The sequence below is a fragment of the Condylura cristata genome, unplaced genomic scaffold (genome assembly GCF_000260355.1).
Source record: "Condylura cristata isolate star-nosed mole 26May11 unplaced genomic scaffold, ConCri1.0 scaffold00049, whole genome shotgun sequence".
NCBI lineage: Eukaryota > Metazoa > Chordata > Mammalia > Eulipotyphla > Talpidae > Condylura > Condylura cristata.
The window spans coordinates 679,951-690,638 of record NW_004567150.1 but is presented as its reverse complement, the minus strand read 5'-3'; the positions used below and the strand labels follow the sequence as shown (position 1 = coordinate 690,638).

The 10,688-nt window shown below is 44.2% G+C and overlaps 1 protein-coding gene across 1 annotated transcript in view; it reads left to right on the top strand.

Annotated features, from left to right (window-relative positions):
* The first annotated feature begins 2,185 nt into the window (after nt 1-2,185).
* AMMECR1L (AMMECR1-like) overlaps nt 2,186-10,688 on the top strand; it is a 20,681-nt gene continuing 12,178 nt past the window's right edge. The window contains exons 1-2 of the mRNA XM_004694884.2: nt 2,186-2,316; nt 3,734-3,841. The gene's annotated coding sequence lies outside the window, so the exon portion shown is untranslated. The remainder of the gene's footprint in view (nt 2,317-3,733; nt 3,842-10,688) is intronic.

The following is a 10,688-nucleotide window of genomic DNA, read 5'->3' as shown; positions in this document are numbered from 1 at the left end:
TTTCTGTATATGTGTAGGAATGAGAAAATAAGACTTAGTATCTTCCATATTTATGGCATATATTGCCTTCAGTTTCTTCCTCCTGTTCCTATTTATCTTTGCATTAGTTCAGAGGGTTGCTTGTTGATATGAGGAGACCCCAAAGTGAGCTCTTTTTAAGGTTCCAACACTGCCATTTGACATCCATTAACAATAGATTACAGTAGGAGAAGAATGCGGGTCCAACTGCTCAGTAAAATACCTTTTTGACAGATCAGAGTAGTGTTTGTTTTTGTTTTGATTTGGGAGTGTTTCAAGTCCAACTTAGTCTATCATTTACCTCTTGGCAGCTTGATAACTAGGGAGCAATAACTTCCTTATCTGTGGGCTGCTTAATGAGATGTAGTACCACCCTGGGAGCCATAGACTGAGGCCTTTTTCCAGATACCAGGTTTTAAGACTTCCAGTTGGAAAGACCTTCACTGTGTGAAATTCTGATTATTTTAAGAAAGGATTCTGTCTTCTTACTCAGAACCAAACAAAAATTACTTCTGGCTTGCTGCCTCCTGCCTTTCTGGCTCTAGGCCACATGATCATCTAATTTGTAGCTTTTCAGGCAGACAGAGGTTTAAAACTGGCAAATGTGGCCTTAACAGCAGACAAGTACATCAAGTCTGACAGGAACATTAACAAATGTTATAGATATCACTCTATTTAAAAAGTCACGTCCCCTCTAGAAACACAGCCCTCTCTCCCTTCTCCTGTAGTTCATTACCAGGTTCTCTTTGGGGGCTCTGGATCCAAGAAGGAGTAATCAGTCACCTCCCTCCCTTTTTGCTGCCTTCAGGTAATTATACTAAAAGTCTGTAGTAGTAAATCTTATGCTTGAGTACATTATGCATTCTAGAGCAGAAGGTTTTTGCTGGAAAGCTTTACTGTTAGATATGATTTGCATTTTTTACTGGATACTTTTCTTTGCTCCTTGAAGACAAGCACGTTAAGAATTCTTTTGTGCATAAACAGAACAGCAAAACACAAAGCAATCTTTCCCTGGTCTCGAGTATGTTCTAACAAGACTACTACCCTTCCTTAAAACATGCTACAGGGGCTGTACAGCTTATGTTTGGAGTGATGAGGGTGGACAAAAATAAGACTTAGTGCTACTGTGCAATTGAAATGAAAGTGCTAAGTCAAATCAAATTCAAATATTAGACATTTAAACAATGTAGCACTAATTTTTTTAATCCCTAAAAACCACTTTCTAGTGTTCATTTGACGACCCTGTTCTGCTTGCGTGAAGGAATATGCTTTGTTGGTCTAGTGGAAAAACCCTCCATGGTGGATAATTCTTTCCAGTGGTCTCCGGTCCAAAATTCGGTAAGTCAGCATAAAAACCAGCCCCTGACACCATCTAAAGCTGGCTCTAGTCTGCTCCTCTCTGCGCAGTCTATCAGGAGGCTGGGGTCCAGTCTGGTTCGTTTCCCTCAGGCCTAGCCAGAGCTGCGGGTCGGCTTGATTTAAAGCAGTTCTGGGCTGCCAGTCTGGGTGCTTGAGAGGGCTGCGACCCGGTAAGGCGAGACGACAAAAGTTTGGACTCGCAGGAAGGCCGTAGGCAACTGGCTGTCAGTTGTTCAAGCAGGAGGATGCAGCCTGGGCAGCCCAGCCGGCCCCCGGGACAATACTACCAGCCTTGCCCACACTACAACTCCCGGCGTGCATCGCGCGCCCGGGCCTGTTAGTCGGTCGTCTGGCTCGGCCTGCTCAACAACCTCCGGTCGAGCGGGCTTCTCGTCACTCTTGGCACCATAGCGCCCGACAGTCCCACCACCTGGGACTCTAACCCGCGAATTGAAAGCAGTCTCCTAAATTCAACCCTAGACTGGGCATCAGCCAATAGGGTACGCTGTGTCGGGTCACGTGACGGTAGGGGCGGTGCTTCGGCGACTCCCTGATCTCTATGGTTTTTGCGGCTCGCTAGAGGGCGTGTGGTCCACTGGAGGACTCCCTACATTCCTCCTCCATTACCTCACTGCCTCCGGTGGCTGCTGGGATATCGGAGGACTCGGGTCCCGGCTCGACTCAGTCCTCCAGCTGCCCGGGAAATCCCTCCAGCAGTTCTTCCCGGCCGCCACCGCCGCCCCGCCGCCCCGCTGCTTCCTCCTCGGCCCGCCCGCCGGCCTTCTTCGCTCCGCCCCGTCCGCGCCGCGCGTCCGGCCCGCCCGCCGGTCCGCTTCTCTCGGGAGCCCCCACCTCGGCGCATGGCTCCATGAAGCAGGAGGTGAAGGCAGAGCGCGAGAGGTCCCGTCCGCCCCGGCTGCGTCTGGGCCAGGAGAAAAGGTGGGAAAGTCGGGCTGCACCGCGCCCTCTTTTACTCTCCCTCCGGGCCTCCCCGCCCCAGACCGAGCGTAGGGGCCGGGAGCGGACCCCCGGGGTCAGGGCCGCGTAGGGGAGGGGCTCAGGGCATCGGGGGCAGGGGGCGGGCGGGGCCAGCGGACCGTGTGTCTTCGCTGAGGGCAGGGCGGGGGTCGGGAGACCCTCCTGGGGACCGGGCGGCGGAAGCCCCTGTCCGGCGCCCTGGGCACGATTCCAGCTCCGGCTCCTGCTCCTTTTCTGCACTCCTTCCAGGAAGCAGTCTTTGGGCCGCCTAAAGTTTGGGGGTCTCCGGCGCCGCCTGGCGGACCCCCGTCCTCCCGCCCGCCGCCCCCCTCCCTCGCCGGGTGTCTGGATTCCACCCCCGCGGCTTGGCCCTCGCTGTTGTACCCGTCGCTCTCGTCTCCCCAACTCCGCCCTGCGCCGGGTCCTCTCCCTCCCTTACTTCCCTTATCTCACCTTTCACCTTTTCCCTCTGCCAGCTTTGCCGTCCCCGCGCTCTCCTCTCCCTCACGCCTCGTCCTTTTTTGCTTCACTGTCTTCATTCGTCTGTTTTCTCTTTTTTTTCCAACCTCACCCTGTCTCTCCCTCCATATCCACCCATAACCTCTGTTTCCATGATCCCTCCACCTTACTCTACTTCCCGGGCCTATGGGTTTTGCCCTTCATTCTTACCCTCCTCCATTCCCTGTCCTGATCTGAACTCCGGCACTTTTTGCCACGCTCCCCCTTATTCCTCTGGGCCTATCCTCTTTCACTGCCCTCTCCTTGGAAAGAGTGGGTGGGGCCTGAATTCTCCTGTTTACATCTTTGGGAATAGGTTAATTCTCTAGTACTAGGGGGTGGGGAAAGTTGATGAGAAGATTATGAAGAGATTTATGCAAGACTAAGAGCAAGAATGGATGATTCTCACCAGCAGATATCATCTCCACGTGGGATAACAAGATGGCCTGTCCTTGGGACCTGGGTCCTGGCTTGCTGGCCAATAATTCTTCACCATCTTTGCAGAGGATTTGGGAATATGTTTGTATTCTGAAACCAGTGGAGATCCTTGAAATGGTGTATCTTGACCTCAGAGCAAGTTTTGATATAAATTAGCTGTGGAGGAAGTTTTAATGTATGTCTCATGTTTGGGTTCAATAAAACCTTTGATCCTCAGTATCCTCCCCTGGTGATGACGCCAGGCGATGGGGTGATTCAGTGCATGGAACTGCTAATGCTGCCTTATATTTAGCTTTTGAAGTGTTTTGAAGTCAGGAGAGCCTGTTCCCTGGCTATTTTCTTTCCTAGAAATTGCTCGGTTGAGTTGTAATTTTTCAAAAATCATCTTACCATGGCACTACATTGATTTTGTTATTTCACTGTTCCTGCATTTCCATTTTAGGTACAGGAAGAAGGAATGGAATCAGAAGGAAGAAAATTCATTTCAGAAACAAAGTAACACTCTTCTGTTATAGCTATTCCCCTGGCAATACAAACTTTTCTGCTTTCAGTGAGTATTACCTTGTACATAATTAGAATAAAAGTTCTTTGTTTTTTGTTGTTGTTTCGGCCTGTGCTGGGATATTGGTTTATTTTACTTTGTTTGCTTGTACTTTTCTCTTCTGGGAGAGGGTCCCTATTATTAATGATATTCCTTTTATCTGCTCTCTTTTAAAGTAATTATTTTCCATAATCCCAGTAGCATGACCTAGATGGTGGAATAGCATTGCATATACCTTTATGTTTTTAATACATATTTTAATAATGTCTGCCACCCTTCCCTAAATTAATTTTTTAAGATAACAAAAGATATTAATGCAGTTCCTGATCAAGGTCAATTTTTGAGGCTTTCTTATGTTTATCTTCAGAAACTTATAAAGCCTTTTGCCCTAAATATGCTATAGTGATATTATTGAAAGTAATTAAATTCTACATGTTAACAGTCTTCTGGAAAAATTTCTATTACTGTTACATCACCTTGAGTTTATTAATATTGGTGTGCTAAAAATTGTTAAGAGAATTTTTCATCTTACTGGAGATTCACATTCCCCCTCTGATGTAGGCAGGTAACAAATATTTTCATTTTACAAAATGAGAGAAACAGAAGCCCAGAAAGATTTGACACCTCACTATAGGGCTCAATGTAAAGGGTAGGGAGGGGGCATCTAAAGACAAAGGTTTTTATTCCTGTGTTCATGTTTTTCTTTAAGCTAAATTCATGTAAAAATGTATTCTGTGCATTTTGTAACTTTTAGAAACATATAGATAGATGTGTATTTTCAAGAGAAATTTACCATGCAGCCAGTGTTTTCAATATTGTATATGTATAGTGGGGCTTCAAAAATATACACATGATTATGAAATACCAAAGCGTTTGTGTGTTTTTCATCTGTTTCCTGGAATAATTCCACAAGTAGACCAGAATTAGAGTTCAGGTGCCATTTTACTACTTGTAATTACTAATTTGAATTTTGGTTCAACTCTCTGGGTTACAAAGAAAACAACAGCCTGTTTCTCCAGTATAAAAGCTTGATTTAAACGGACATCCGGATGCTAAATAATAACTGATGAAAATATACTTTTCACCCCTCTTCCCAAATGTTATAAGGACATGCTCCTGAATAAGATTTATCTTCAGAGGGTGAATCTGGACTCTTTTCCCCCCTTCTCCAGATATATTAATCTAGTTATTGTTTGAAATGTAACTACTTTGACACAGCACTTACTTATGTACCACTAAACTCACTATGTACCTACATGTTGAGTATTCTATTAGTGCTGGATACAAAAGCATTATTCAGTCTCTTTTTAGTATGTCTATAAGCTTAAGTGGTAAAATAAAACTGTGTACAACCCTCACAGAGTTCAGTATTTTTGTGTTTTTCTGATCTCTCACAATGAAAAGAATAATAGATGACTTATTAGAAGCTTATGCTCTCCAAAAAGGACAGACGTCAAGGTAACTGGAATAATAATCCCATGTTAATAATAACTTTTGGACTACAGGATAGTTCGTAATAGAATTATTATGAAGGAGCTTATTTTTCTAGAAAGTGTATTAAACTCAGAGCAAGAATTGCCAGAATTGTGCTTTTCATGTCTTACTTATTGGATGATCACAAATAACTCCTATATGGTAACAGGAGCCCAGTCCACAGATATGGGCCAAGCAGTCTGAATTTGCCTAGCCCATATGTGGTCAGTCAGATCTGGGGCTTGAACCTAGATTGTAACCCCAAAGCCTAGAGTCTGTTCTTGTCTTCTAGCCAGGGACGTGAAGCCCTCCTACCCAGTCAGTCATATCGTTCTTCTCAAAACTCTGATCTCTAAATCTGTTTATAAACATTAGCAACTTCTATTACCTGAAACCATAGTTTTCTCCCCAATCCTCTCTATCTTGGCAAGTAAATGCTCCAGTGGGTAGATCTTAAAGCACCCTATCATTTAAAAAAAAAATTTTTCCTCAAGAAATCTATGAACTGTCAGGAAAACCGTGATAGCTGAGGCCAACACCAAAACTGACATAATGGGTATTTTCTAGCAGAGAAGACAGCTGACAGCCGGAATCAATAGAAGTGAACTTCGGAATATTTGACATAAATTTAGGATGAAATACCAACATTGGCTATCCATTTTGCTATAAGTGGTTATTACACCATTCCTTGATTTGAGCAGAATACAATTGACATTGTTGATTAGATTAGACACTTACATAATTCAGTCATTTTGAGCTTCTGACACTTTATAGTTGGTACTTAAGGGAACCAGGTTGTGCTTTCAGCATTCTTTTTATTAAAAAGAAAGCAAACTTAAATAAACTTATGATGAGATCTGTAGATAGATTGTAAGCCAGAGATATGGAGGGTTCACTATTCCTGAGGGTGTCCCCACCTGGCCTTTGTTGTTGACCCTAGCAAAGGCCAGGACCTGTTGAGTGTTGCAAGTTAAGCATGCATTGACCCTTTTTAACGTGGAAAATGCTTTGATGTTTGCTTGATTAGGAGACCTTGAGTAAAATATCAAACCCAGTGATTCCTGCTCCTTTCTTCAGCTTTTTGTCAAGTGTGGCTGTTGCTTCCACCTGCTGGAAGTTGTTTTAACTAGTTCATTTACATTGATCTAAAGTGGACAAGCAGTAAGAAAGTAAGGCAACCACTGCTGACTTTTAGAGTGACCCTTGAGTTGAGCTGAGTAACCATCTGAAGGCTTGGAAGGGTCTTGATAATACATGCTTTCAGAAAGCAATGGTTTTTATACCTGACTTCAGTTCCGTAAAAGGAACTGGCTTCACAGTGACCATTCAGTTACTATACTGTGATCACAGTATCCTTGTTGGTAGTTTTATGAGGTTTGGGGGGAGGGCGAGAACAAATTCACACACATTTTTACAAGAGGTAGAATATGTGAGGAGGAGTGTTTTAAGCTGATGAGACAGCTCTATATTGTATAAAATACTATTATTCTGAGCTGCCTTCTGCTATAGTCTAAGATATTGAAGCAAAATGTCTTTGTTCATTGTAGTGGATGTTGGGAGCTGAATTTGTGGCTACTTAGTTGTGGTACAGTAGCCATTTTGTTGGAGTAGGAGTAGGAAAGTCTCAAACCTAAAGATAAAGATTGGATAAAATTGCAGATAGTGGTTGATGTTTTAAGTGCAAAGTCTTAATCTACTACCAACACCCTGGCTTACTTCACAATCTTGACCTGTAGTTCACTTTCTGTTTTTTTTTTTGTGTTCTGACAGATAATTTTTGTACCTTTGAAAACATGCTTTCAAATCATTCATTAGAAGGAAAAGAGATTGAGTAGGTAGGATATATAGGTAAATAAGATTGGCCATATGTTGAATACTGTTAAATCTGTATGTTGGGTTGATTATACTATTCCTTCCACTTAATGTTTGAAATTTTCCATACATTAATATTTATGTAATAAAATTTTAAAAAAATGCCTTCCAGAGGCCTCCCTGGTGGCTCAGCGGGTTAAGTCACAGCACTGTGAAGTTATCTGCAACCCCTGCAGCATGAGTTCCATCCCTGCCAGGGAGGTGACCCGTATGACACAGCAGACATCTCCTGTCTTGCCCACTCCTCCCCATTCTGTCTCTGGTAAATCCTCTCATCCCCACCCCCCAAACTCCACACCTCCGGTCTTGTATGCATAAATAAATAAATCTTTAAAAAAAATGCCTTCTAATATATTTTTAATGCAGAAAGGCTTTAACTCTTCCTTTGGTCACTAGTTGAGAGTATTGATTGAATTGTTTGCTTAGCCGCCTCCAGAGAAATGCTAGGTCTAGAGGTCCTTAAAATTTGAGTTGGGGGCCCTCCCTGGTAACACAGCAGGTTAAAGCACAGCATTATGAATCTACTGCAGCCACTGCAGCATGAGTTGGATCCCTGGCCAGGGAGGTGACCCACATGGCGTGGCAGACCTCTCCTGCCCTGCCCACTGCTCCCCTCAGCAGTTATTTCAGTAGATCTGCCTGTTCTGCTTCCCACTCTCTGCTGAATCTTCTCACCCCTCCACAACTCTAGTCTGTACCCCAGTTCTTTATGCATAAATAAATAAAAATCTTCAAAAAAGACAAGAAAAAAGATTTGAGTTGGTTCTATTGATTTCAAATAATTTGGGAGGGTGTAGGGGAATTGCCACATGTGAGCACTTGGTATCAGTTGTGATCATGCTCTACTGCAGATCAGTGATTGTGGTATGTAGGCAATCTTCTAGACTTGAGTTCATCTACCTTGATGTGGTTTGAAAATGTGTTCAGTTGCATTTTCAGTAAGGGTATTTGACTAATTAGTAGCTGATAACAACTGTTCAGGAACACCTTGAATTGCCACCATCTTATGACATTTAGCCCTTCAGGTGTGCTCTAGTATGAGAAAAAGGAAAGATTTCTTTATTTTAACATCATTCTTCATTTTGTGGATTTTTTCATCTCAGTTGTAATCCTTGTGTACTTCCCACCACCCATGTGCCATCACCATAGTCCTGTGCACTCTTGCCATCCCAGTTTTGATCCTGTTCCCCTCCCCACCCCTGAGAAAAGATTTCTTAACCTTTGTTTTATCCATTTTCTTTGCTTCTTTTGAATGTAAGGGGTTTTTTAGAGGCAGAGCTTCAGGGTCCTGTTGGCCCTATTAAGATTCTTACCTCTTGGCCCTCCCTGGTGGTGCAGTGGGTTAAAGTACAGTACTATGAAGCTACCGCAGCCACTGCAGCATTAGTTCAATTCCTGCCAGGGAGGTGACCCATGTGGTGTGACAGACCTCTCCTGACACACCCACTACTCCCCTCAGCAATGTATTTCATTTGATCTGCCTGTTCTGCCCCTCACTCTTGTCTCTAGTGAATCCTCTTGTCGCTCTGCCCCCCCAACATCTCTGGCCTGTACCCCAGTTCTTGTATGCATAAAATAAATAAATCTTTTTTAAAAAAGACTTTAACCTCGAGAGAGAGAGTCCTGCTGCTTACCTCAACAGTTGTCCTAAGCCCCCTGCCCACCGTGAAGCATAAGGTAGAAGGTTAAATAAGAACTCAAAAGTTAGTGACATCCATTTGGGACTCAAATGCCAAGAGCAGGGGCCTCCCTGGTGTCTCAAGGGGTTAAGATGGAACAATATGAAGCAATCTGCAACCCCTGCAGCATGAGTTTGATCCCCAGCCAGAGAAGTGACCAACTTGCCAGGCAGACCCCTCCTGTCTTGCCCACTGCTCCCCTCAGCAGTGTGTTTCAGTGGAACTGCCTGTCTCTGGGGAATCCTCTCACCCCCTGCTTCTTTGGTCTATACCCTAGCTCTTGTAGGTATAAATAAATTAATTTTTTTTTAAAAATGCCAATGACAGGGGGCCCTCCCTGGTGGCGCAGCGGGTTAAAGCACAGCACTGAGAAGCTTAAGCCACTTCAGCATGAGTTTGATTCCCGCCTGCCCCGGAGGTGATCCACGTGGTGCGGCAGACCTCTCCTGACCCGCCCGCTGCTCCCCTCAGCAGTGTACTTCGTCGGTCTGCCTGTTCTGCTCCCTGCTCTGTTTCTGGTGAATCCTCTCACCCTCCACATCTCTGGCCTGTACCCCAGTTCTATATGAATAAATAAATCTTTAAAAAAAAAATGCCAATGACAGGGGTACTGATAATTTTCAGAGTGATAGTTGAGATTCTGGCTTTGGGCTTAGGTTTTGATTTTTTTTTTAAAGATTTATTCATATAGAACTGGAGTACAGAGATGCGGAGGGGGTGAGAGGATTCACCAGTGACAGAGTGGGGAGCAGAACAGGCAGATCGACGAAGTACACTGCTGAGGGGAGCAGCAGGAGGGTCAGGAGAGGTCTGCCTCGCCATGTGGATCTCCTCGGCGCAGGTGGAATCGAACTCATGTGAACGTGGCTTAAGCTTCCCAGTGCTGTGCTTTCACCAGCTGCACCACCAGGGAGGGCACAGATTTTGATTTTTTTTTTTCCCTGCTCCATTTTTGCTGCCAAGATTGCTAAAACTACTGTTAATTTTTAGTATAACCTTGCATGTAGTTTTGTTTTTAATCATGCCCTTAGGAAAGCAACTGAATCTAATGGATGTTATTAACAGGTCTTGTTCTTTGTGGCTTTGTGGGAAGACCTAGGCCTTGGAGTCTGATACATAGATTGTGACCCAAGTCCTAGCTACCAGTTCAGTAGCAGTCTGACTTGGGTCAGGTTATTTTGGTTTTAAGCCCATGATTCCTTTATGAAATAGTAGTAACATCATCTATCATGCTGGGTGGTTTGGAAGATTCAGTGAAAAAATACTGCTTAAAGGACACCTGTTCATTGCAAGCACTTCGGTAAGCCTTGGTGCACAGTTATGTCCTGGCCCTCCTGGAGTTTTCATCCTAATGACATCAGTTGAAAAAGAACCCAGAGGGAAAGAGTAGCTAAATATTTTCATGTTTACAATATGTCAAACATTGTTAAAGATTATTTATGCATACAAGAACTGGGGTACAGGCCAGAGATGCAGCAGGGGATGAGAGGATTCACCAGAGATACTAGAGAACAGAACAGGCAGATTGTGTGAAATGCATTGTTGGGGAGAGCATTGGGCAAGACAAGAGAGGTCTGCTGAGCTTGGCCATGGATAGAACTCATGCTGCAGGGGTTGTGGATAGCTTCATAGTGCTGTGCTTTTAACTCCTGTACCACCAGAGAGGCCCCAGACATTATTTTATGCACTTTATGTATATGAAACTCATTAATTCTCCTAGCAACCCTATGAGACACGTTGTCAGTACTCCCTATCTTGAGGAAACTGAGTCATGGTGAAGTTAATCCTGAAGTGATCAGGCCATTTGGCACTGGAGGCAGAGTTTTTAACCT